At 36.1% G+C, this 24,716-nt stretch overlaps 1 protein-coding gene across 1 annotated transcript in view; it reads right to left on the bottom strand.

The window, feature by feature from the left end:
- Positions 1-23,085, bottom strand: part of megf11 (multiple EGF-like-domains 11) — a 183,270-nt gene extending 160,185 nt beyond the window's left edge. The window contains exon 1 of the mRNA XM_073850488.1: positions 22,951-23,085. The gene's annotated coding sequence lies outside the window, so the exon portion shown is untranslated. The remainder of the gene's footprint in view (positions 1-22,950) is intronic.
- Positions 23,086-24,716: the final 1,631 nt, after the last annotated feature.

The raw sequence follows: 24,716 nt of genomic DNA, 5'->3' as shown, positions 1-24,716 counted from the left end.
AAAGCGGCCCCAAAAATGTAATATTAAGCCCCTGGAATGCTCATTTTATCAGAGGAACCCCACCACAAAACATGTATTTTACCCCCTGGAACGAATTTTTTTTTTTTTTTACCGGAGGACCCCTTTCTCAATTGGGTGGGTTTTGTTATGAAAACCTGGCAACCCTGTATGTGACACGCTCATATCGCTAGGCGCCAGTCACACAGAATGCGCTCTTGTGTTGACAAATATGTGACATGGGCATTGGAATAGGAAAAACATGCAAGAAGATGCATATGAACTTCTTATAACTTGAGCGCCGTATTTTTTAGAATGCATGAGATGCTGCAGGAGACGTGAGTGCAACAGTCAAACGCATCTATAGGGGCGTTTCCATTTCAGATTTGCGCAAAACTTGGGTATTTTATAAATGTAGATTAAAAAGTATTGCAAAATGACGACATTTCCATTAACCGATGTTATGCGACTAAAACGTAATTTTTCCTTCTGCGATAAGTCATGGCAATGGATTTTTGTGGGATTTTGGCTATATTTAATCGAATGTGACCTGTAAATGCGAAAAAAAAAAAATGTTTCCATTGCTGTTTTGTGAAATATTCCTTTTTCGAATCGCCTGAAAAACCACCTCATGTCAGCATAAAAACATTTTTGCGATATATGGGAGTTTTTGTGCAATTGACGATATATGGAAGTTTTCAATTCGCAATTTAATTTTGCTTAATTTAAGGGGTAATGGAAACGCAGCTAATGTCTACATAAGCTGCGTTTCCATTACAGATTTGCGCAAAACTTTGGCGCCATTTTATAAATTTTAGAAATGGCTGAAAAACCACCTCATGCGAGCACAATTGATGCGTTTCCATTCGCAATTTCAATTTGCGCAATTTAAAGGGTAATGGAAAACGCAGCAAATGAAAAACAATTGAAAAGCAGCGCAATCCAATAAAAACTACTACTGTATGTCTGATATTTCATGTTTGCATCATGATGACAGGCTGAAAATTGATATTCATTGTCTTACAGAACATTTATAGTTAATAATAATCTACTGGTGTTACACCTTTAGTCATTTTTTGAATTTGAATTACCTTAACTTTTAGATTTTTTTAAAGCATTTTGCTTGTATTACTTCTTAACATATAATATGTATAAGACAAGTTTGTACAAGATTTTTCTGCAAGGATATTTAACAAGTGTTTTGTTTAACATTTATCATGTTAACAACTTCATGTGTGGTGCACTTGGAATAGACTTTTCTGTAACTAGAGGGTTAATAAAAAGTTGAATCTTGTTGTAGTTACATTTTTTCAAAATCAAGAATCGGTAAAACCACTGAAAATTTGAGATTTTAATATTTTGCAATATAGCCCAGCTCTTTGATGAATATCAAAACAAGTATACATCAGTGGGTTTTAGTGGCATTTACACTGTATATAAACTAATATTGGATATTTAATTGTGTATACTTATTTCCTCTATTTTACATTTAAATGACTTTTTCTGATCAATTTAAAAGTAATCAATCATTTAAATTATTGAAATAAATAAACATTACTAATTTAAAGGGTTAGTTCACCCAAAAATTGAATTCTGTCATCACTTACTCATGTTGTTTCCAAATCTGTACAACTTACAAGATATTTTGTAGAATCTTGGTAAACAAAATTGCTTTGTTTACCATTGACTCTCATTGTATAGACAAACAAAAACAATGAGATTCGTAATACACAAATACAATGGCCACTATTACAAAATATGACATTAAAAAGTGTATAAATCATTTGTTTTTCTAAAGAACCGTTGTCCAACAGTGACAGCAGGTAAAATTTACAGTGGGAGTCCATCTCTCTCGCCTCCCCTGAGCCCACTGAGTTTTAACAGACTCTTTAAAGCTTGCAGTGAGTTTTGAGAATGAATGGGGGAAAGTCACATGAGAGGAGGCAATGCCTCCATCGTGATATAATTGGATATGACTGGTTATGTTTGGCTGTGATTGTATCATGCGATAAATCCTGCCTCTTGTTTGTGCACGTTTTATGTTCTTGAGTCAGCTAGTTAAAAGTTAAAATAGTTAAAAGTTAACTATTAAAAAGAGTAGATGAAGTTCACAAATAAAATATATTATTTAAATTGTTACTGCCTTGAGTTAATATTTTGGAATAAATGTAAAATGCTTAAAAACACTAACTTGATGAGATTCATACTAATATATATATGTATCCCTAATTTATACCAGGTGTAGACAGGGTCTTAAATGTCCAGTGGTAAAAATAACTTGACCATTTTTAATAAACAGCAGTGCGACAGCATTATAATGAAAGACTGCTAATAATATACTGTAAATACAGATCAACAACTTCACTTGAGCATAACAACAAAGAAAGCAATGATTACAATCATTATTGAAGTATTAATGAAGAAAACAAGAAGTTTGAAGGCAAAAAAACAGATAAGATCAACAATAATGAGGGATATATTTAACAGCTCTCAGCCTGTTAATGCACCTTGTGCTCATTTGCTATTTCAGTATGGCACACCCTAGCTTGTGTCAAACACACCAAGTGTTACAGTCTTAATTGGATTTATTTTGAGCAAGTGACTGAGACCCTTCTTCCTGAACTCAGTGCTGTTCCAGAGTTATGATTCATAATGTCTACAGAAAAAAGCTTAATTAAGCAGAATAAAAAGACAATAAGGTCATATTACAGCCTTTCTGCAATCAAATGCATTTGCTTGTTTGATAATTCTGTGAAAATGAATAACACATGAGTTATTGACCAGTCTTCATATTGTCACAAGCTTTACACCCACACAAGCCTTGACACGGCATCCCGCTGCCCCAGTCAGAGGGCGACGGCAGGGGTCCCTAGTCTCCTCACCAACCCCCAGCAGGCTCCAAACAAGCTCGCCACAGCCCAGTCAATTACTTCCCCTGCGACTTCTCACATAATAATAGAATCGTATGCATCTGGTACATGTCATCTAGCAAATTAGAACAAATTAGCAGCGTGTCGCGAAGGAGGCGGTGCTATGTTTGTATACGAAACACCTTCACACTTTCAGGTGCAGCCTTCAGACAGAAAATGACAGTGGAATATTAAAGCTCTTAGGATCTGGTTGTAGTGCCTTGATCGGTTGTTGCTTTATAGTTCTGGCAGACTCTCGGGCCAGAGCTTAAGTCAGCACGAGCGCAGTAGGGCAAGGTATGGAGAGGGGTGGAGAGAAAAAGGTGAAAAGGAAAGATACGGAGAGGTAGGGAAGCAGGCTGAGCGGCTCGCCATGAAATGCTGAAACAACAGCATGGCTGCCAGGGCAATTTTACAGCTCAGTGGTTTCACACCTCAGCCGTCGCCCTTCCAACTCTGAACATCCAAGTCCATTCTGCGTCTTCATTTATTTGGTGTCAGCGTCCGAGGACACGCGAGGCTCGGCGTGGATCAGGAGCCCGTCCCAAATGTCTTCGGATAAGTGGTGTGTGAAGCCGACAAGAGAGTGGAGAGCAAGAAAAAAAGGCATTATTCGGCTTCCCGAAACCGTGCTACGGGTGACACTCTCCTACATTCGGTGAATCATTATTAATGAGCTTCGAACACAAAATACACGCCCAGATCAGCCTCGGCACATTTGCTTCAAACTTGATTTAAGCGAAGCTGTCCATCTTTGGCTTAGTCCTTGCAGGACAGATAAACGCATTCAGTCTAAATCTAAATGTCTAGTGAAAATAACCAACGAGGGCGGCGATCTATAGTGTCCCTCAGCTGGAGGCCGATCTTTAAAATTGGACTTTTTGGGCACGTCATGAATTCATGCGAAACAATCCACTGAGTAAAAATAGCTTGCTACACTGCTTCCCTTCTAAACTTTGACTTTGTCAAGGTCAAAGCTGTGAGCTAATGGTTTATTAACCTGCGCTGTTGCTGCTGCACTATCGACAGGGAAGTAAAAACCTATGATCGTGACATGAGTGCGTGAAATATGGCTGTATGATTGGGGTACTTAAAAGACTAAGAATAAGGTTGATGTGCCCTGGCTTTGGAGAGGTGACATATTCGCTCCATCTACTGTACCCACACTATTAAATATACATGCTCAATTCATTGCAAAGTCCTCCTTTAAGTCCTTGAGCAGCAATGGGGGGTTACATTTTACAAGTAATTGTAGTTTTAGAAAGTGTCGTACATGCATAAATTAGTTTTTAAATTTTCAAAATTAATACTTAAATTAAATGTAAAAAAGGTAAGAGCAACATAATTGTAACAAGATTTTTTTCTGTTGGTTTTGCACAAGAATTATAAAAAAAGTAACTATTATTAAAAACGTAATATTTGTGTATGTGATGTACAAAATACACTTAAGCCACAGCTGTGAAAAGTTGAACAGTAAGATTTGTAATGTTTTTTAAAAAGTCTCTTCTGCTCACCAAGCCTGCATTTATTTGATCCAAAGTATGACATTTTTACTATTTAAAATAGCTGTTTTCGATTTGATTATATTTGAAAATATAATTTATTTCTCTAATTTCAAAGCTGAATTTTTAGCATTATTACTCCAGTCACATTGGCTGATTGGCTGCTCAGAAACATTTGTGACCCTGGATCACAAAACCAGTCTTAAGTAGCACGGGTATATTTGTAGCAATAGCCAAAAATACATTGTATGGGTCAAAATTATCGATTTTTCTTTTATGCCAAAAATCATTAGCATATTAAGTAAAGATCATGTTCCATGAAGATACATACATTGTACATTTTCTACCATAAATATATAAAAACTTGATTTTTGATTAGTATTATGCATAGCTAAGAACTACATTTGGACAACTTTTAAGGCGATTTTCTCAATATTTAGATTTTTTTCCACCCTGAGATTCCAGGTTTTCAAATAGTTGTATCTCAGACAAAGATTGTCCTGTTTTAACAAACAATATATCAAAGGAAAGCTTATTTACTCAGCTTTCAGATGATGTAAGAATCTCAATTTCGACAAATTTACACTTATGACTGGTTTTGTGGTCCAGGGTCACATTTATTATTATTATGCTGAAAACGGCTTGAACGAGTTGAAGTTTTCAGGTCTGTTTGATGAATAGAAAGTTAAGAAGAACAGCAATTATCTGAAATAGAAATCGTTTGTAACATTGTAAATGTCTTTATCATCACTTTTGATCAATTTAAAGCAGCCTTGCTAAATAAAAGTTTTAATTTCTTTAAAAAAAATACTGACTCCAAGCTTGAAAGGTATAGTGTATAATGTTACAAAAGTCTTTTATTTCACATAAATGCTGATCTTTGGATCTTTCTATTCATCAAATAATCCTTTAAAAAAATGACTGTTTTAAATACTGATATTAATAACAAAAAAATTTTTCTTGAACAGCTAATCAGCATATTAGAATGATTTCTGAAGGATCATGTGACACTAAAGACTGAAGTAATGATGCTGAAAATTTAGCTTTGATCACAGGAATAAATTACATTTTAAAATGTATTCTAATAGAAAACAGTTATTTTAAATAGTAAAAATATTTCAAAATTGTACTGTTTTTGCTGTACTTTGGATCAAATAAATGCAGGCTTGGTGAGCAGAAGAAAAGACTTTAGAAAAATTTTTAAATCTTACTGTTCAAAAACGTTTGACTGCTAGTCAAAAGTTATATGTGACGTCATATGGGTCAATTTGCAAATTTCTGAAGGTGCAAAAAAATCAAAATACTGAGAAAATCACCATTTAAGTTGTTCAAATGAAGTTCTTGGCAATGCATATTACTAATCAAAAATTAAGTTTTGATATATTTACAGTAGGAAATTTACTAAATGTCTTCATGGAACATGATCTTTACTTATTATCCTAATGATTTCTGCCATAAAAGAATATCAATAAATTACATTTACCCTTACAATGTATTTTATTTTGTATTTAGTTTTGTGGTCCAGGGTCACATATACGTCCATAATAATGAATTTGCTTTTTATTACCATATAAAAAATACTTGCAAGTCAAGCATAGCGACTGTACTTTACACTAAAAACAATTATGTTGAAAGATTTTTCACTCAGAAACGGCAAGTACATTTCAGAGAGAATTACAAAGAAAACATTTGCATATTTATTTTGAGGTAGAATAACTAAAATAGTACTTTCCTGTAAAATGCACTCAAAAGTCACATTCATTAATGTTTTCTTATTCTTCAGTGTATTGAAGAGTCTCACGCACTTGATGAGGAGGAAAAAAAATACCACGAAAGTACCTCAGTGCATTATTAAAACAACGTTAGTTATGAATAACACAATATTTTGTTCATTTTTAAATGTGATGTTCCCCAACACTGTCCTTGAGCACTAAACACGAAGACACCTCTGCCAATAATAGACTGTCATACAAAAACACCTAAAGTAGTTGGAGGAGAGTGCACCACACACACACACACACACACACACACACACACACACACATGCACGCACGCACGCACAAACTCAAGAATGCATTAACACAACTGCTTCTCAGAACTTGGCTGAGTGACACAGAATGTGAGAATTCATTAGGAGCAAATGTAGTCCATAGAAAGGAACATCTGAGAAGAATCATCTGATGAGCATTATTGCAGTCTTGCGCAAAGCGAGGTAGTGCGATTAATCTCGCACCTCTTCCAACGCCGCGGCTTCCTCCGCACAGGTCATTACGAGGGATCCCTCACCACACACAGGCAAACAAATGAGCCATTACCGCCATCACTCAGGCTCCAATTAAACAACCCGTGCAGCCCTTGCTCCTCACAATCACTGCCAATTAAAGCCCAACTGTGTGAATTCCAACACCACTAATTACATGAACGTGATAGAACTTTCTGACATTCCTCTCGAAAATTAATTTACAATATTGTTCAAAATTAATAATTAAAATGTGCTCTGCCCAAGGTAAGCCACTGTGCGCTTTCGTGTGAATTAAATCACGTTTTCTCATAGGTTTAAAGCCAAAAACTCACAAAGAATGTTTCAAGGTAAAGTGCAATTATTAAATCACAGTAAATGTGTCTTGTCTAGGAGTAATTTGCGGTGGCGGCAAAAGCAGAAGTGTTAGATATTTAAAAGCTAATGATTAAATCCTACCCTAATATCTGAACACTTGACCCCATGAGGTGGCCCGTTAAAAAACTACATTTAGTCCCAAAACAGTTTTCTCTTAAGATAACTTACCGGTAACTCTTTCACTCAATCCGTTCTCCTTGGCGAACTCCAAAAAGACAGCTGAAGGGACAATCCACGGGTACCAATAGTAGTAGCTCTCATCACCACCTCCATTCGCATAAGCGAGACTGATAGGAGTAAAAGTGGCCTGGTCAGAGATCACTGAATTATTCATATGACTGGCAGGTGTTGTTGATAGGGCAGCTCTTCTGCATTTCCAAGTCCCAGGTGTGGTTTTAACAGCTCTATGTTCACAGCCCTGCCTATAGCCGCCATTGATTGCAGGCTAAAGACCCTGCTGCTGAATAAGCAAAGGAGCTTTACATAGTGGCACATGGTGCATCGCACCAATAACACTACAGATCCATCACAGCTCATGACACCCACTGGTACAGGGAGGAGGGACGGGCATCCAATTGTACCTCTGGGTTTAAAGTAAAAGACAGTGCAAAGAATAAATGACATTCAAACAGGACTGTTCAGCATGATTGAAGCTAATCTAATATCCCACCGTGCTTCTGATGACCGCTGACTCGGGAGACACGGATTTGAGTACAATACAAAGCTGCAATAAAAAAGCATCTGGACTCTGTGGAGTCATACATAATAATGTGACTCTGAAGTACATGTTTCCCAAAACTTAAGAGAATGACATTTCTTACAAAAATTGGATCACACTAATGCTTTGCTGGTTAAAAGGGATAGTTCATCTAGAAATGAAAATTCTGTTCTTAATTTCTCACCCTCATGTCATTCCAAACCTTCATCTTCAGAACACAAATTAAGATATTTTTGATGAAATCCAACAGCCTTCTGACCCCAATGCAACTGACACGTTCAAGGCCCAAGAAGACAGAAAGCACATATTTAAAATAATCCATGTGACATCCGTGGTTCAACCCTAATTTTATGAAGCTATGAGAATACCTTTTGTGTGCAAAGAAAACAAGCATAATGATTTATTCAGCAATATCTTAGTCTTCACATGTGCGTGAACCACTGATGTCACATTGACTATTTTAATGATGTCCTTACCTTTCTGGGCTTTGAATGTTTCAGTTGCGTTGCTGTCTATCCAGGGTCAGAAAGCTCTTGGATTTCATTAAAATATCTTGAAGGAGAAGATCACTTCTAAAACAAAAATTAACAGATAATTTACTCACCCACTTGTCATCCAAGATGTTCATGTGTTTCTTTCTTCGGTCGTAAATAAATTGTGTTTTTGGGGGAAAACATTTGAAGATTTCTCTGCAGTTTCAATGCAGCCTCAAAGGACTCTTAACAATCCCAGCCAAGAAATAAGGGTCTTATCTAGAGAAATGATTGGTTATTTTCTAAAAAAAATTACAATTTATATACTTTTTGACCTCAAATGCTCCTCTTGTCTAGCTCTGTGTGAACTCTGTGCATTCCAGTTCAAGACAGTTAGGTTGGTACCTCAGTGATGTAGAAAGATTTTTAGGTTGGAGGAGAAAATAAGATGAGTTTTTTTTTTAACTACTTTAACTGTCTTGAACTGGAATACACAGAGTTCACACAGAGCTAGACCAGAGGTGCATTTGAGGGCAAAAAGTATATATAATTCACTAGACAAGACCCTGATTGTTTAGAGCTCTTTGAAACTGCATTTAAACTGCATTTTGGAAGTTCAAACTTGCAGGCACCATAGAAGTCCACTATATAGAGAGAAATCCTGAAATGTTTTCATCAAAAAACACAATTTCCTTACAACTGAAGAAAGAAGGACATGAACATCTTGGATGACAAGGGGGTGAGTAAATTATCTCTAAATTCTCCTTTAATGACCGAATTTTCATTTTTGGGTGAACTATCTCTTTTAAAAAAAAGTTCACTCAAAAATTTAATTGTTCTATCATCATTCATCAAACCTAGCTTTTTTCTTCTGTTTTCCATACAATTAAAGTCTGTGGGGTCCAGTGTTGGACTATACAGGTCTGGAATAGGGCTGGGCGATATGGCTGAAAACTATATCACGATATCAGTGTTTCATATCGGTCGATATCGATAATTTTTTATATTTTTATGAGCCATTTAAAATAAGGACCAGGAGAAAAATATATTACACTCAAGCATTTTTATTTTAAACTTAACCTGCCTCTGATCATAATCCCCTCAGTTATTAAGACAGAAATGTCAACAACCATGGAAAACTCAAATAATTAAAATGTAAACATAAGTCTAAAGTCACAATATGCACTTAATTATCTCTTAATCCTCAATTCAAACCCCATTCATTGTCGATGAAGTGAATGGTCAAGCTAATGTATGGCCCAGAAGTACGGCTTGACCACAGGTCAGAGGTTGTTGCAAAGTACTTGGCTGATAATATTTATTTCTGCACAGATTGCTGGTTGCCAGTAGCCAACATTACTTCTTTCCCGGTACTTTAGCCTATACTTTGTGTAATAACAAAAATACTTATTCAAGTGAAAAAAATAAGTCCAAAACTTTCAACATTTTGAACAATAGGGCCTTACAATCTTTTTTTTTTTTTTTCAGAAATTCTTGTTTTAATTTTTCTGATAATCAAATGAAAGCAAAATCACTGATTTATTTTTAAAAATAAAAATAAACGGAGCTTTACTGTTAAAATTAATACATAGAAGAAAAATTATATTCAGTTAAAAAAAGGTTTAATAATAATAGTATTTTTTCAACAATTAAGTGGTGACTCTTTATTTTAATTTATCATATATATTGTTTTATGTAAATTATTTAAATGTGAACATATAAACACCTACATTATACTGTATAAAGTAATACAAGACTAATATTGTTCTGTTACATGTTAAACCGTACTTTTATTTTGACAGGTTGCCGTGAAGTTTCAGTGTGTAATACAGTATGAATGATGCTAGTTTCACTAATGAAACGGTAAAATTGACAAAAAGTGACACTCACAGCAGCTTTGGAGATGTATTTATTGGAGTTTGTCTGTTCATGTGAGATGCAAAGGCCAAAAATTAGCGGGAGCGTCACGTGTGCAGTATGCGTGTAGTGAAAATAAAACGCGTCTCCTCCATTCATACACATAGAGGCAAACGGAGCATGCAGGATTCTTATTGAAACGGTCTTTTTGCATTTCAGTTTTCACAGACACTAGTCCATATCGCGATCTGAATTAATTAACAGACCAACTGTTGATTTATTGGTCCAAAAATCGACGAATTCCGCGGCATTCCCCCGTTTTTATGAATGGAGTCCGCGATCCCGTCTGTGAGGAGACATTGTAAACGCGCGATCATGTAGAGACAGAAATGACATGCCGTCGTGTAAATAAGATTAATAACATAAGGCTATTTAGTTTGTTTAATACAACAACAAGGACCCGTTCTGTAGGAAAGATAACCTTAACTTCTATTGTGATCTGGCGCTATGAACTGAACGTTAAAGGGGGGCTGAGCGGGCCGACGAAGAATACAAAATATCGAACGTTTTATCGAACACATTTTTATTGATATCGATCTCTTGTCTATCGCGATATATATCGTTATCGTTTTATCGCCCAGCCCTAGTCTGGAACGACACAAAGGTGAGTAAATGATGACAGAATGTTTGTTTTTGGATAGACTATCCCTTTAAGGTTGTCTTGTATGCCCCTGTCATATGTTCTGGAGATTGGTAAGGGAATGGATATGTCAACTCACACCCATACATACACATATTGCAATGCAGGAAAGAAAAACAAAGCTGTGAAAATGCCCATGGCACTACATACCATTAAAGGTCACAGTAGGTCATTTCTCAGAATCAACTGCCTCTGGCATATCAAAATATAAAGGCAAAAATGTCCTGTGCAGGCTTTTACATGGAGACTCACATGTGAAAAGAATGTAAAGCACTTCTCTGGCTGTGTAAGAACAAATGTTAGATTTTCATTAAAGATGATGTAATTGGCTGCAAATGCACATTCATTGTGTGTATGGCACGCTCATTATAATGTACGTGAAATATTAAAAGCTAGCAGCAGCCCTTTGTAACAAGCTCTTGTTTCATTAAAAGTTCAAGAAAGAGAGTTGCACCACCAGTTCTAGAAATAATGGAGAAGTGCTTTCCTTTTTGCTCAGACCTTTGGATGTCATCAAACACAGTGAGCTGTTCTACGTTACAAGTTCAATTGAGATGTCCCTGAGCACAGTTGTCTGGCCTAGGACAGGACAGAAGGAAACACCAAAAGCAATTTCCACCCAGGTGATCCCGCCCCGGGGCCCCAGCAGGGTTTAGACGAGGAAATTAAACTCAACGCTGGTCCCGCTGCTTGAGAACTCCAGTCAAATGAACAGCCAATGTGCAGTCTTTTACCACTTCACAGAGAAAATATTAACAGAATAAAGAAAGAGGCTTCCTGCGGGGTGTGGAGCGAAGCGGCTCACGCAGAATGGCTAATGTCCTCTCTCCTGAGTGATGGAGACGTCTGCAGGTTCAACTCTAACGACTCCCGGAGCCTGTGCGGAGAATAGTAATTTACCAATCATGCTGTCCATACTTGAGTAGAGAGCACACTGAGTAAAAAAAAGAAAGAAACATTATGATAAGTTCAGACACAGGCTTACCCATCAGTGTGGTACGAGAACGGCTGTACACAAACCTCTCAAAAGTAACTGAGAGCTACAGTCAATGGAGGACCAAGAGCAAACCAACTAGAACACAAAGTACAGCGAGGAACAGACCCAGCATCACCCTCGGTACATCCATTAAGATGTCTCACAATACAAGACGGATCCATGGTACACTGAGCTTGTTTAGGTCTCTCCATTGTGAGTGCTGGGACAGGAATAGCTTGAAGCAAAAAAGCATAAAGTTAATGGGGGACACACTCTCTGGGATTGCAATGGTAAATTATGACTCCCATAATATACAATTCAGGGGCACTCTTGGTTTACAGTAAAGGCTGAATGAAGTCCTAGGGCTATAGTGCTCATAATGGGTGCCGTAACTGAAAGCCTGTAATGTTAATGAATAACCAACTCAATCCAGATCCAAAATGATGCTATAACTCCAAAGCTTCAGTGGAGCCAACAAGCAGATGGCCTGGTTTCTGTGAGCTACTCAATTCTGCATTAATGTAACCTTTCAATATAAGGAAAGATTTATATGCAGCATTAAAAACGTTGACCCTTATCCACTTCAATTACAAAACAGAGCCGGTTTAGTTTCCGTGCTTTGTGATGACGTCCCGCGGGGTGACGACAGCGGGTCAGAGAGGCTGTGCGGCTCTGAGCGCTGGTCTTTATGGTAATACCGCTCTGATTGAGATAAGTGGCAGATGTAAGCAGGACCATCAGCAGTATTTGTAAAAAGTCAGTGGATTCTCGAGGGAGAGCTGCTTGTCATTACAACCGCCGGGAAAAGACCTGATGAGTGCATTATTCAGGACCCGCCAGAGCCGCAGCTAAGAGGTGTGGAGTTGGCATCAGAGAGACGAGCTCTATTGAGCCTTGCTATAAGCTCACATCAGTGCTTGTTAATTAGCTTTGCTTAAAGATGCTCACAGCTGATCTTTATTTGATTCTATTCTTGTTGCCTCCAGAACTTACAATTGTGTGACTTATCATTCGCCATCTGTAGTGAAAACCGCAGTAAGACATGAAAGATTGTTTCACTCTGAATTGTCTCCTTACAATCTGGTGAAATCTTCAGCATTCATCATATTAAGTATTAGTATTGTCATTTCCTCTAGTCCTGGGATTGGCTAGACATAGGAAGCACTGGAACTTTTTAGGGCTGCTAGTTGAACGAAAACTACGCTACAGTTCAAAAGATTGGGTTGGTAATATTATTGGGGAAGAAAAAGTCTCTTTCCAAGGCTTCATTTGATCAAAAATATAGTAAAAACATATAATATTGAAAATAAGTAATATTGTGAAACAATAATTTATTCCTGTCATGGCAAAGCTCAATTTTCAGTAGCCATTACTCCACTCTTTAGTGTAATCATTTTACATTCAGAAATCATTTTAATATGCTGATTTGGTGCTCAAAAAACTTGATGAAAAAGTTTTGCCATGACCATGATATATTTTTCATACACTTTGATGAATACATATGACTAAAATCTTATATCACAATATGAGTAATTTTATTCCACGGTAACGATAAATGTGACCCTGGACCACAAAATCAGTCATAAGGTTAAATTTTACAAAACTGAGATATATAGATCATATGAAAGCTCAATAAATAAGCTTTCTATTGATGTATGGTTTGTTAGAATAGGACAATATTTGGCCGAGATACATCTATTTGAAAATCTGAAATCTAAGGGTGCAAAAAATCTAAATACTGAGAAAATCACCTTTAAAGTTGTCCAAATTAAGTTCTTAACAATGCATATTACTAATCAAAAATTACATTTGGATAGGTTTACAGTAGGAATTTTACAAAAAATCTTCATGGAACATGATCTTTACTTAATTTCCTAATGATTTTTGACATAAAAGAAAAATCAATAATTTTGACCCATACTATGTATTTTTGGCTATTGCTACAAATATACCCCAGCGACTTAAGACTGGTTTTGTGGTCCGGGGTCACAAATATCACAACATAGTTATTTTTGCTACCATTGAAATGTCATAATTCTTGTCACCAGTGTCAATATCTAATAATTAATAAACTAATAATAGCCTAAATTACAAAAATAAATAAATAAAACTCATACTCACTGAGGACAACTAAACAGTAAGCGATTAAATAAGAATAAGAAACTAATTACAAGCAATAGGACCAAAAAACTACAGCAGAACAAACAAATAAGAAATGCTACATTCAGTTGAGGTCAAAAGTTTACACCCCCTATTCAGAATCATTAAAAATGTTAATTATTTTACCAAAATAAGTGGGATCACACAAAATGCATGCTATTTTTATTTAGTACTGACCTGAATAAGATATTTCACATAAAATATGTTTACATATTATCCACAAGAGAAAATAATTGTTGAATTTATAAAAAAAAAAGACCCTGTTCAAAAGTTTACATTCCCTTTATTCTTAATACTATGTTCGTATCTAAATGATCCACATATGTGTTTTTTGTTTAGTGATAGTTATTCATGAGTCCCTTGTTTGTCCTAAACAGTTAAACTGCTTGCTGTTCTTCAAAATAATCCTTCAGGTCCAACAAATACTTTGATTTTCCATCATTTTTATGTATTTGTACCCTTTCCAGCAATGACTATGGTTTTGCGATCCACCTTTTCACACGGTGGACTACTGAGGGACTTGTATGCAACTATTACAGAAGGTTCAAACACTCACTGATGCTCCAGAAGGAAACACGGTGCATTAAGAGCTGGGGGGAGAAAGCTTTTTGAATTTGAAGATCAGGGTCAATGTAACTTATTTTGTCATCTGGAAAAAACATGTAACTATCTTCATGTAGCCTCTGAAGGGTAGTACTAAATGAAAAAAAATTATATTTAGGCAAAGTTTTCATCCCCAGCTCTTAATGCATGGTTTTTCATTTTGGTGCATCAGTGAGCATTTGAACTTTCTGTATTAGTTGCATATGAGTGCCTTAGTTGTCCTCAGTGTGAATAGATGGATCTCATGCATTTTTTGACACATACAAGTGTGTGTATTTAATTGTCAAGGCCTATAAAGCAGCAAAAATAACTCAGTTCAATAATCCTGTGATACAAACTTCAAAAGAACAGCATTTATTTGATTAAATATTTTGTCACATTATAGTTGTCTTTGCTGTTGCTTTAATACATCCTTGGTTGAATAAAAGTATTCATTTATTATTAAAAAAAAAGTTTTACTGACCACAAATGTGATTGGCATTTTGTATGCACTTTTTGTAAAACCCTACATTCAAATTTTCCATTCACCAGACTCTAGACTCATAGGACTGGAACATTTTCACATCCTCAAAACAAAATCTTTTTCATGTCTTGCCTGGTTACATTTATTTATAAATTATAAAGTACTTGATAATTTAGAAGCTAGTTTGCCCTTGTATCCCTCACTTCTATTTAACACATAGTCTCCCTGCGAATAGCTGACTTTATTTGACACTAATGTCTTTGCAAAGAAAAAGTCCCCAGAGAGTTGTCTAAACAATCTTCCTCTTTCAAGTGTTCTGTTGGACAAATGCAGCACAAAAGAATTGTTTGGTTATTAATGAGTAGTCAACAAGGCAAATACGAGCTGTTTTGTTCCCTACAGAAGCCTTTATGTTGTAACAAAGTACAATTACAACCACCACCTCACTTCATTTAAAAAATATGTTCCAGTCTTTGTTTTTCATCTGTGGACTTTTTTGTACATTCAGATAGCACCTTATAAAAGCCTACCAAGCACTCTATCGCTATACTTTTCTGTAATTAAAGACATGTTTGGCATGCCTCGTTCAAATTAGATTTGGGAATTTTCCTCCCAGTGGAAACGTAAACACTAACCTCTAAGTTAACGTGGAGAAAACATCTGTGAGACTGAGACCAAGTACTGACACAAAGATCTTAATTGAAAGAATATAATTTGCCATACAGAGACAGGCGATGACAACATTGTAGTCCACAGTGAAAAAATACACAGAATAAGGTCAGGAGACAAAGATGAGGAAAGATACAGACTATCAAGAAAACTGTGGCTGTCCTTGATCTGTATATGCCATCAGAGGAAACGAGAATCATACATCAAGGTTTTCAATTACAGCGCAAAAGCTGACCCAAGAAGGTTCAGCTAATGGCTTTATATTTTTCATTAACATTTCTTAATGCTCCCACTATGACCTCAGGGTATTTGTTCAGTGTATAATGTTCAGTATGTTTTGGATAAAATAACATCTATCGGGCAGCTCATTAAGAAATCAGCTTGATTTGCACAATAAAGGTCAGGTCCTACTATGCCATTGAAGGTTTCCGCTACTGAGCACTGTCTTCAGTGCCACTGCATAGCATCTAGTGTTACTATATTATGCACTGTAAAAGAACTGTCAGTCCTCTATTACAAGGTTTGACCTAGAAATAGATGTTTTTTTTTTTTTAAATCAAATTAGATACTGAATACTACAACAAAAAATATTTCATTCCATGTTAAAGTAGAACAAAAGAGATGATTGTTTTCATAAGAAACTCCAACAGAGGAACAACTCGAATGTAATTTTATATGCCAATTCAAATTTAGAATATGATTCATTTTCATTTTAATTGACTGCTGTTTCAGCCATCGTTTTATGGTTTACAAAGGCAGTCTGTTTAATAATAAACCTACATATATATTTTCAGTGTTGGGGAAAGTTACTTTTAAAATGAATACATTACAATATTGCATTACTCCCTATAAAAGTAACTACTTGTGTTACTTAGGGTGTGTTCACACTGGTCATGTTTGGTTTAATTGGTCCATCCAAAAAGGAAAATGATACATTTGTCATATACCCGTAGTGTCGTTTTAGATCAAACGCCCCTTTTCCTTTTATTCAAAATGTTTGGTGAGTTCCGTCACAAAATATACAGTCAAGCCCAAAATTATTCATACCCCTGGCAAATTCTGACTTAAAGTTACTTTTATTCAACCAGCAAGTTTTTTTTTGGCCGGAAATGACACAGACTTCTCCCAAAAGATAATAAGACGATGTACAAGAGGCATCATTGTGGAAAAAAATATTTCTCAGCTTTTATTTGAACACATTTGAACAAAAAGTGGCATTTCAAAAATTATTCATACCCTTTGCAAACTGTCACAGTCTATGGGAAAATCCAAAGTTACCATTCCAAATAGTCATGTAGCCTTCGTTTGGCATAAAAAAGGAGAAGCCTTAAACCCTAAGAACACCATCCCCACTGTCACACATGGTGGTGGGAACCTAATGTTTTGGGGGTGTTTTTCAGCCAGTGGACCAGGGAACCTATTCATAGTAAACAGCACCATGAAAAAGGAGCAATACATCCAAATTCTCACCAACAACATCAGGCAGTCTGCAGAGAAACTTGGCCTTTGGCACCAGTGGATATTTCAGCACGACAACGACCCAAAACACACAGCAAAAGTGGTGAATAAATGGTTAACAGAGAAAAACATTAACGTTTTGCAGTGGCCCAGCCAGAGTCCTGACTTAAATCCAATTGAGAATCTGTGGAGGGAGCTAAAGATCAGGGTGGTGGCAAAGAGACCCTCCAACCTGAAAGAGTTGGAGCTCATCGCTAAAGATGAAAGGGCAAAAATACCAGTGGAGACATGCAAAAATCTGGTCAGCAATTATAGGAAGCGTTTGATTGCTGCAATAGCCAATAAAGGCTTTTCTATTGAATATTGAGAAGGGTATGAATAATTTTGGACATGCCACTTTTTGTTCAAATGTAAATAAAAGATGAGTAATACTTTTCTCTTGTACATCGTCTTATTATCTTCTGGGAGACGTCTGTGTCATTTCTAATAAAAAAAACTTGCTGGTTGAATAAAAGTAACTTTAAGTCAGAATTTGCCAGGGGTATTAATAATTTGGGGCTTGACTGTACGTTATTCAACCCAACCAATCAGGTTGTAAACGTATCACTATGCCTTTAGGTATCTTTAGGTTCGCTGTCAAAAATGTCAGTGTGAAAACTAAGCGGACCAGGACCAAATGTATCATTTTCCTTTTTGGTCCAAACAAAATGAACTAAACTAACCGAACTACAAGTGTGAACAAACCCTTAGTTACTTTATGGAAAGTAATGCATTACATTACTTCTCCATTACTTTTTCTCATCTGAGCTGAGCTTGCTTGCTTCTAAAAAAAAGTATAATATAATGTAAAAAAGTTCTATTTTTGGCATTTTACCAAAAGTGAAATGAATAAGCCTCAGGCATTCTGGATTGCATAGAAAATAGGAAACAGAAATGCAAACACTTTTCCGCAGAAAAAACAGAAGTTTTGTGTTATAGCATTTTTGCTTATTAGTATGGTTTAATTAGATCATCAAAGGTTGGCGGCAAAGACATTGGTTAATTACATTAAGTAATTGGTTAAATACATAAAGGATATATCTCCTATTCTGAGTTTGCATTTCACTGTTTTAATTAATTTTGAGGAATACTGAATCTGTTTTTGTGCAAGTGAGATGAGTAAATGCATGTTCACATTTAGTGTAGTACTACACTAGCATCATGTTTATACAGCACACACAACGCTTTTGACTCTGGATTTCTCTCGGCATGGGAACAGGAAAGTTCTCGGACAATAAATGGGAAAACAAAGTAATTGGCTTTATTTATTAGAAAAAATAACTCTTTGTTCATTTAAAAGTAATGCGTTACTTTACTAGTTGCTTGGAAAAAGTAACCTGATTACTAGGGCTGCCCCTAATAGTCGACTAACCATTTGTCAACCAGAAGAGGCTTGGTTGATCAAAATTCTATTAGTCACTTAGTTTTTTTTTTAATTAGTTGCTTAGTTTTTTTTTTTTTTAATTCCACAGGAAGTGGCGAAGTCACGCAGTCTGTGATGGATAAGAGATACAGATAAGGGTAATACATATTGAATCTGTAAAAACTCTAGGTTTATTTGTGTGCACTCACAATTACAACGAAATGTTGCTCTTTTGTAAAATAATGAAACCAAACAGAATGCGCATTTTTCCATCTTTGTCTCTGTGAATTTGAGCACAGAACTCTGAGAATACTTGCATTACAGACATTAAAAAATATATCTAAAGATATATATTCTCAGATTATATAATCTGTCTGAAACTTGCATACAGGCACATCTACTGCGAAGATGACGAGTCAGTGTCACTTTATCTATTAAGCAGAAACAAAGAAAGCAGTAGTTTATCAATAAAATATTAAAATGTCAATGCAATCTCCCTGCTGTTTTTCCCTGACACATTCATAATTATTATATCTGCTGGTGCCTTGTGGCAAGATTTTTTTCCATGCGATGCGCTTGAGCGCTTATTAGGCTATGTAGGCAATTACAGGCTCATTATTGGTTTATTAATAAATGTGTGACTAATAGTTGACTAATGCATAAAATGAACGACTACTAGTCGACCACTTAACTCACGTTACTTGTTATCCATTACCCCCAACACTGCATATTCTTACAGTCTCAATTTTAAAAAGAGCTTTTTTTTTGTTTGGCATTTTTCACAAATAGGGTAAAATGGGGCCCAAAAGTTGTATTTTATGTTAATATAAGTGAAAGGATGTGCTTAACCTTCAGATTATGTTCAACATCCAATGTTTAAAGTAAATATTATATGAGCCGTTTTATTTTCTGTTAATTTTACATGAGCCTTGGTACTTTAAAAGCCTATTACCAAAGAATATAAATAGTTTAAAACACTAATATATGTGATTTTCTAGAAATTAATGTTAACAGCAAACTGACTGTTTTATATCATTAAAAATTAATACAAAAAATATAGTCCAGAATAAGTAACAGTTAATGAAACAACCTGATGTTACTAAAGTTGTAAATTCTGTTTTAGCAAAGACAAAACATTTTCTTGGGGAAAAGCGCTATGTAGCTTCATCAATCGCTCTTGTAAAGTGAGCCCCTAGGACAGAAAGAGATAAATCTGAAGAGCAGCAAAACACTAAAAAAGATTTTATATAATTTATGACATCACGTACAATCAAACACAGGGCCACAAACAATCCATCTCAAGCCTTCCGCAATCGGTACATTTCTGTAATGCATATTTCTACAATCCAACCACCACTTCATCTATTCAAGACTCCATATCCCTGTTTGTGTCAGTCTCAGTCATAACAATTAAGGTACAAAATTGACATGAAAATGCAAACTGGTACCAAAGGAAATGGAAACTAAGCATAGACTCTGATGAGGTTCTCAACAAAACAAGGACATTTCATTCAGTTTCTATAGCAATTTGCCAACCACTGATGATTACCTTTACACACATAAAACATCCGTCTTTAATGGATTTGCCATGAATCTTAAATCTACTAGATTATATTAGCATCTAAATCCCCTATAACAAGTTCCATGCAATGGCTGAAACTGACATAAAGCTGAAACAGCTTGTGATGCTAATGTTAAATTTATGTCGTTGTGATTACATTTAACCAGACTGAATAAAAATAAACAAGCCTTTGAAATCTGAATACGAAAACAAAAGGATGCAGCTCATTTTCTGCATTGATCCGAGTCCACAGAATGCTAATTTGAATCTACTCCTATGCCTCAATTCACCAGCACCTAACCAATTAAAACAAATCTCATCTGCAATTTGAAAATCATCAGGTCTAAATAGTTCAGAAACGTACAAAAGCACGTCATAAAATTTAAATTTGATTCAAAATTAAAAATGCCGGGCAAAGCAAAAAGTTGAAACACGTCGTCCTTGGGAATTCAAACAGCTATTAGCAATGCACAGCCAGCGTTCCTTCATTAATCAGCACTAATTAAGACTATTGATTGAAGCAAACATCAGGATTTCCAGCTGAAAGGGTTTACTAGACTGTAAACTGTTAACTCTACAGGCAATGACATAGCAGGGGAAAGATCCAAAGATTTGCTTTTGCCCTTGGTTCAAGCTTCACTTTGCAAACCAGCTCAGAAAATTAAACCAAAAATGCCCCGCTTCCCTGTCATTAAGTGCTGTCAGGACGAATCAGAGCTCACAGGCCAGTGGTGCTGCACAAAGCAGCGCTCAGTCTCTCGTTGTTGAGCCTCCTGTCCCTCTCTCACACATGCATGCTCAGTCACACAGAAGGTTAGGCCTGACAACAACGTCCCGGGACTCAAAACATAACACATCAAGGTCATATTGAACCAGAGGTAATAGGTACAAGCAGTCAGCATCATCAGACATTCTCATTATTTTCATATTTGCGCTAAATCGCAAATCGTGCATCATTTATTTAGATATTGCTGGGGTAGTATTGTATTATCAATGAGCCTCTGGTCAAATAGTAGTGTTTGCATTTACATAATAACTAAATATTGTAATGGGTGAAACAAAGTTTTGCACCTTTTCACCTTTTAAACCTATTAGCAAACGCAGTGCCGGAAATGACTCAAGATATATAAATATATATTCATGCACGAGGGGAAAAAACTAAACACAACAATGGCTTTTTTTAGCTTGTCGTGAAAGAATAATTGGGCAGAATAAATAGCAGCCAAATAATGAATATCTTCTCAACAAGACTGCTGTTTAATTAGACTAAAAGCTCAAGACTGGAAACAAAAGCTGCATTACTATATTGGCAAAGCACATTTATGACTTTTTGACAGATGGCTGTAATGCAGTCTAGGCAAGTCGACTAACCAACATGCAGCCCTAGATATGCCAGACAGACGGAGAAAAAAATGTGAGTCAGACAAAACTGTGCACACATTTGCTGCACATGCAACAAGACCCCACTTTGAAAAAAAGCTTCGGATTTTCATGTCAATAACAGATATATGCATCTTATCTAGTCATCTATATAATGTAAGTTTGCATTGAGAAAGTCAATAGTATTGATGCTACAAAACATTTAACTGCCTTACAATGTGGGAAGCTCAGACAAACATTTCAGAAATAAAGTTACAAAATAAACACTGTCAAATGCAAAACAATGTCCCACAAAACAGCGCACAGTGAGGTATGATAATAAACACTGAAGGCCCAACCAATTATATTTTATATAAAGCTGTTCTTGTCTGTATGAAAGAATATTGTCCCTGATATTGCTGCTGGAAATAAAAAATGACTCCACTATATCATCTGAACCGGCTATATTTCTATATTTACAGGACTGCATCTGTTTGGTTATGCACTAGGGCTCTGAACATCTCAATAAGGCTGTCATATTGCTCGATAGAGCCATCTAGTGGCCTCAAAACTTTAAATCAAAAGTAATGAATGGAAGGAAGACGATCCCGGGCGACCGGTGCGTCGTCTCGTCTCAAATGATAAAGAAAAATAACACAGCAACTCGGCTATTAAATGAACGCTTGACGAATTTGTCACTCTTCATTAGCATACATAAACTCGTTTTATGAACACCAGTTAATGTTTTACAATGAGAGCGTTACAGTTACAACCCTTGTAAATTACTGTGGTAAGACAAGGTTTCACAGACATCAAAACATTACAAGAGGTTTGATAACGTAACATTATTTAACGTTATACTGTTTATTAAATAATATTACGTTAGTAAAATATTCTGTTAGCGTATTTTATTGACATACACGACCGTGCATTTAGGCTAGTTTTATTTATTACAGCATTTCCTAGCTAAAATAATTTAAGCCTGAAAAGGCTCGACTGAATGAAGACACTGACTGAAGAACTGGACTGGATACGACACGTCAACTTTGGCTATAGGGGAAAATCTACCAACGCTTATAAATAAATATAGACTGCAGCGATGGCTGGCCAAATTGACAGCTCACATAATCGATCTTGTCGCCCAAACTGAGCCAAAATCATATGTGATAAATAATAGTGATCAGTTAGAAAAACAAATAACTTAATTTTCCACTATAAAACATTTTATTTACTTTCAGCAGCGAGCTTACAGAATGAAAACAAATGTAAAATATATTTATAGGTTATTATAAATACCTATATGTCCTATGTACTGACCAGTTTAAATTATGCTATCAAAAGACTATATTTCTAAAGTCGTCTGAAGCATTTTGTAAATACGACTGTTTCTATAACACATCAACAATATATCCATCCCGTTAAAACAGTTTGTATATGATTTAGCAAAACAGTGCGTGTGTCAATATTTTAAAGACAATTTAAATGCAGGTACTATAGGCTAAAAAAGCGAAATACAGAATACATACCTTTTCTTAGTCTGTTTTACTTTCCCTGATCTGAAATCGCTGCTTGCTGTTCGTCCATAGTCTTCGTCTCTGGAATTAAACTCTCCACTTTCTCGTTGGTAATTTCTGGCAGACTACATTAAGAAGAGAGAAGAGTCCTGGAGTGTATTTGATCAAATTCGCTGTACTGTTCGCCTTTTCGGGCTAGTGTTGTCAGAGCGCTGCGCTGCGGTTCATCCTCTGTAACCGACTCTGTTGCCGAATGTTTCTGCCTCTCGCGCGGCCTCATTTTAAACTCACGTGACGTCAGAGATCATGGTGCTGAAGCTGCAAGCGCTTGGTAAACAACACATATACGTTTTGTTGGAGAAAATACCGTTCTCAGTGAACTTTTACCTCAGTGTTAGCCTAGAATCTAGACGCGCCCCTAGCGGCAGCAAATTACATTTGCTTCTAAGGTCAGTCTAGTTACTCTCAATTCACTTAAATTTCCGAAAAATCCAAGATGTACCGGGCCAATCACGAGTCGGTGGGCGGGCTTAACATGATGACGTCTGACCTGCGACCATAAATTCAGTCAGACATGAATTCCTGGTTCCGTGAATTAAACGTGGAAAACTGAACAGTATTTATATATATTTTTTACTTTTGATACACAGCCACGTCCATGTGTCCTGAGCAGGAGCTCGTTACATCTGAACGCGCTGTGGTGTAGAATACGCAAACACCGGAAGCGATCTGTGGCGTGTATACGACACTCATTGTTTACACAGAGCACAAGAGATTGTGGATATAGCGGCTATTCAAAATGGTAATTACTTGCGCTTGTCCTGGTTGTTCAAACCCATTTAAAGCTGAAAAAGATTACGTTTGCTTGCGCAAACTCATCCTGGACTTTTTTTTTACATATTTCCCCTTTCGGTGTTTGCGTATACTACATCAAAGCGCGTTCACATGTGACGAGTCGAATCATAGATATGCTAAACTCGTGCTCATGACAGATGGACGTGGGTTTGTATCAAAGGTAAAAAGAAAATTATATAAATACTGTTCATTTTCCTGCAAAAACCGATCGTTTCGTGTCTTAGGACATCAGTGTATCGTCACTAGCCGCAGGGTGTAATTTGGATTTGTCTGTGCATGTTTTTGTTTACTTTTAAAGGTTTAGTGCCCATCTATGTCTATTATTTAGCTGACAGACTGCACAGTGCACTGATTTTTGTTAAAAATCTTCGTCGCTCTGACTACGTCACCTGACCGACTACGTCTCTGATTGGTTGTAGCGCTATCCTATTGCGTGGAGAGGAGTTTGAAAGACAACCGTTTATCCCACCCCTCCGGTTGAGCCCTGTCTATGGAGAGTGCCCAGACCCTACATTTATGTGGGTCTGGCTTGCCAGGCTACCTCAGTGTCATACTTAAAGCAAAATCACAATTTTAGTAAATACAGTGAAAATTAAAAAAAAAATTGTTTACATTAAATCAAAACTCTGTTTACATATTCAGTTATTCTAATAAAAAATGTATGGTCAGGATATTTCCGCCTCCGAACGACTAATTTCTTATAATATTATTTTTTCATATTAGGTGAGTCCCAATTTGTCTACGTATTGACTAATAGTCTATACAATTTTGTAAAAAAAAAAAAATAGCGTAAGTGGTGTATTCATTCACACTAAAAAAAAGTACTTCAAATATATAGCCTGCTTAATCAACCGAAATACGTGGAAAAAGTGTAGAATATTAGGAATACTTCCCTATTATATAGTAGGCGAAAAACAGTATGT

This window comes from Garra rufa, chromosome 11 (genome assembly GCF_049309525.1).
Source record: "Garra rufa chromosome 11, GarRuf1.0, whole genome shotgun sequence".
In the NCBI taxonomy this organism is placed as follows: Eukaryota; Metazoa; Chordata; class Actinopteri; order Cypriniformes; family Cyprinidae; genus Garra; species Garra rufa.
Note: the sequence above shows the minus strand (reverse complement) of the source record. Positions and strands in the feature narration are given on the sequence as shown.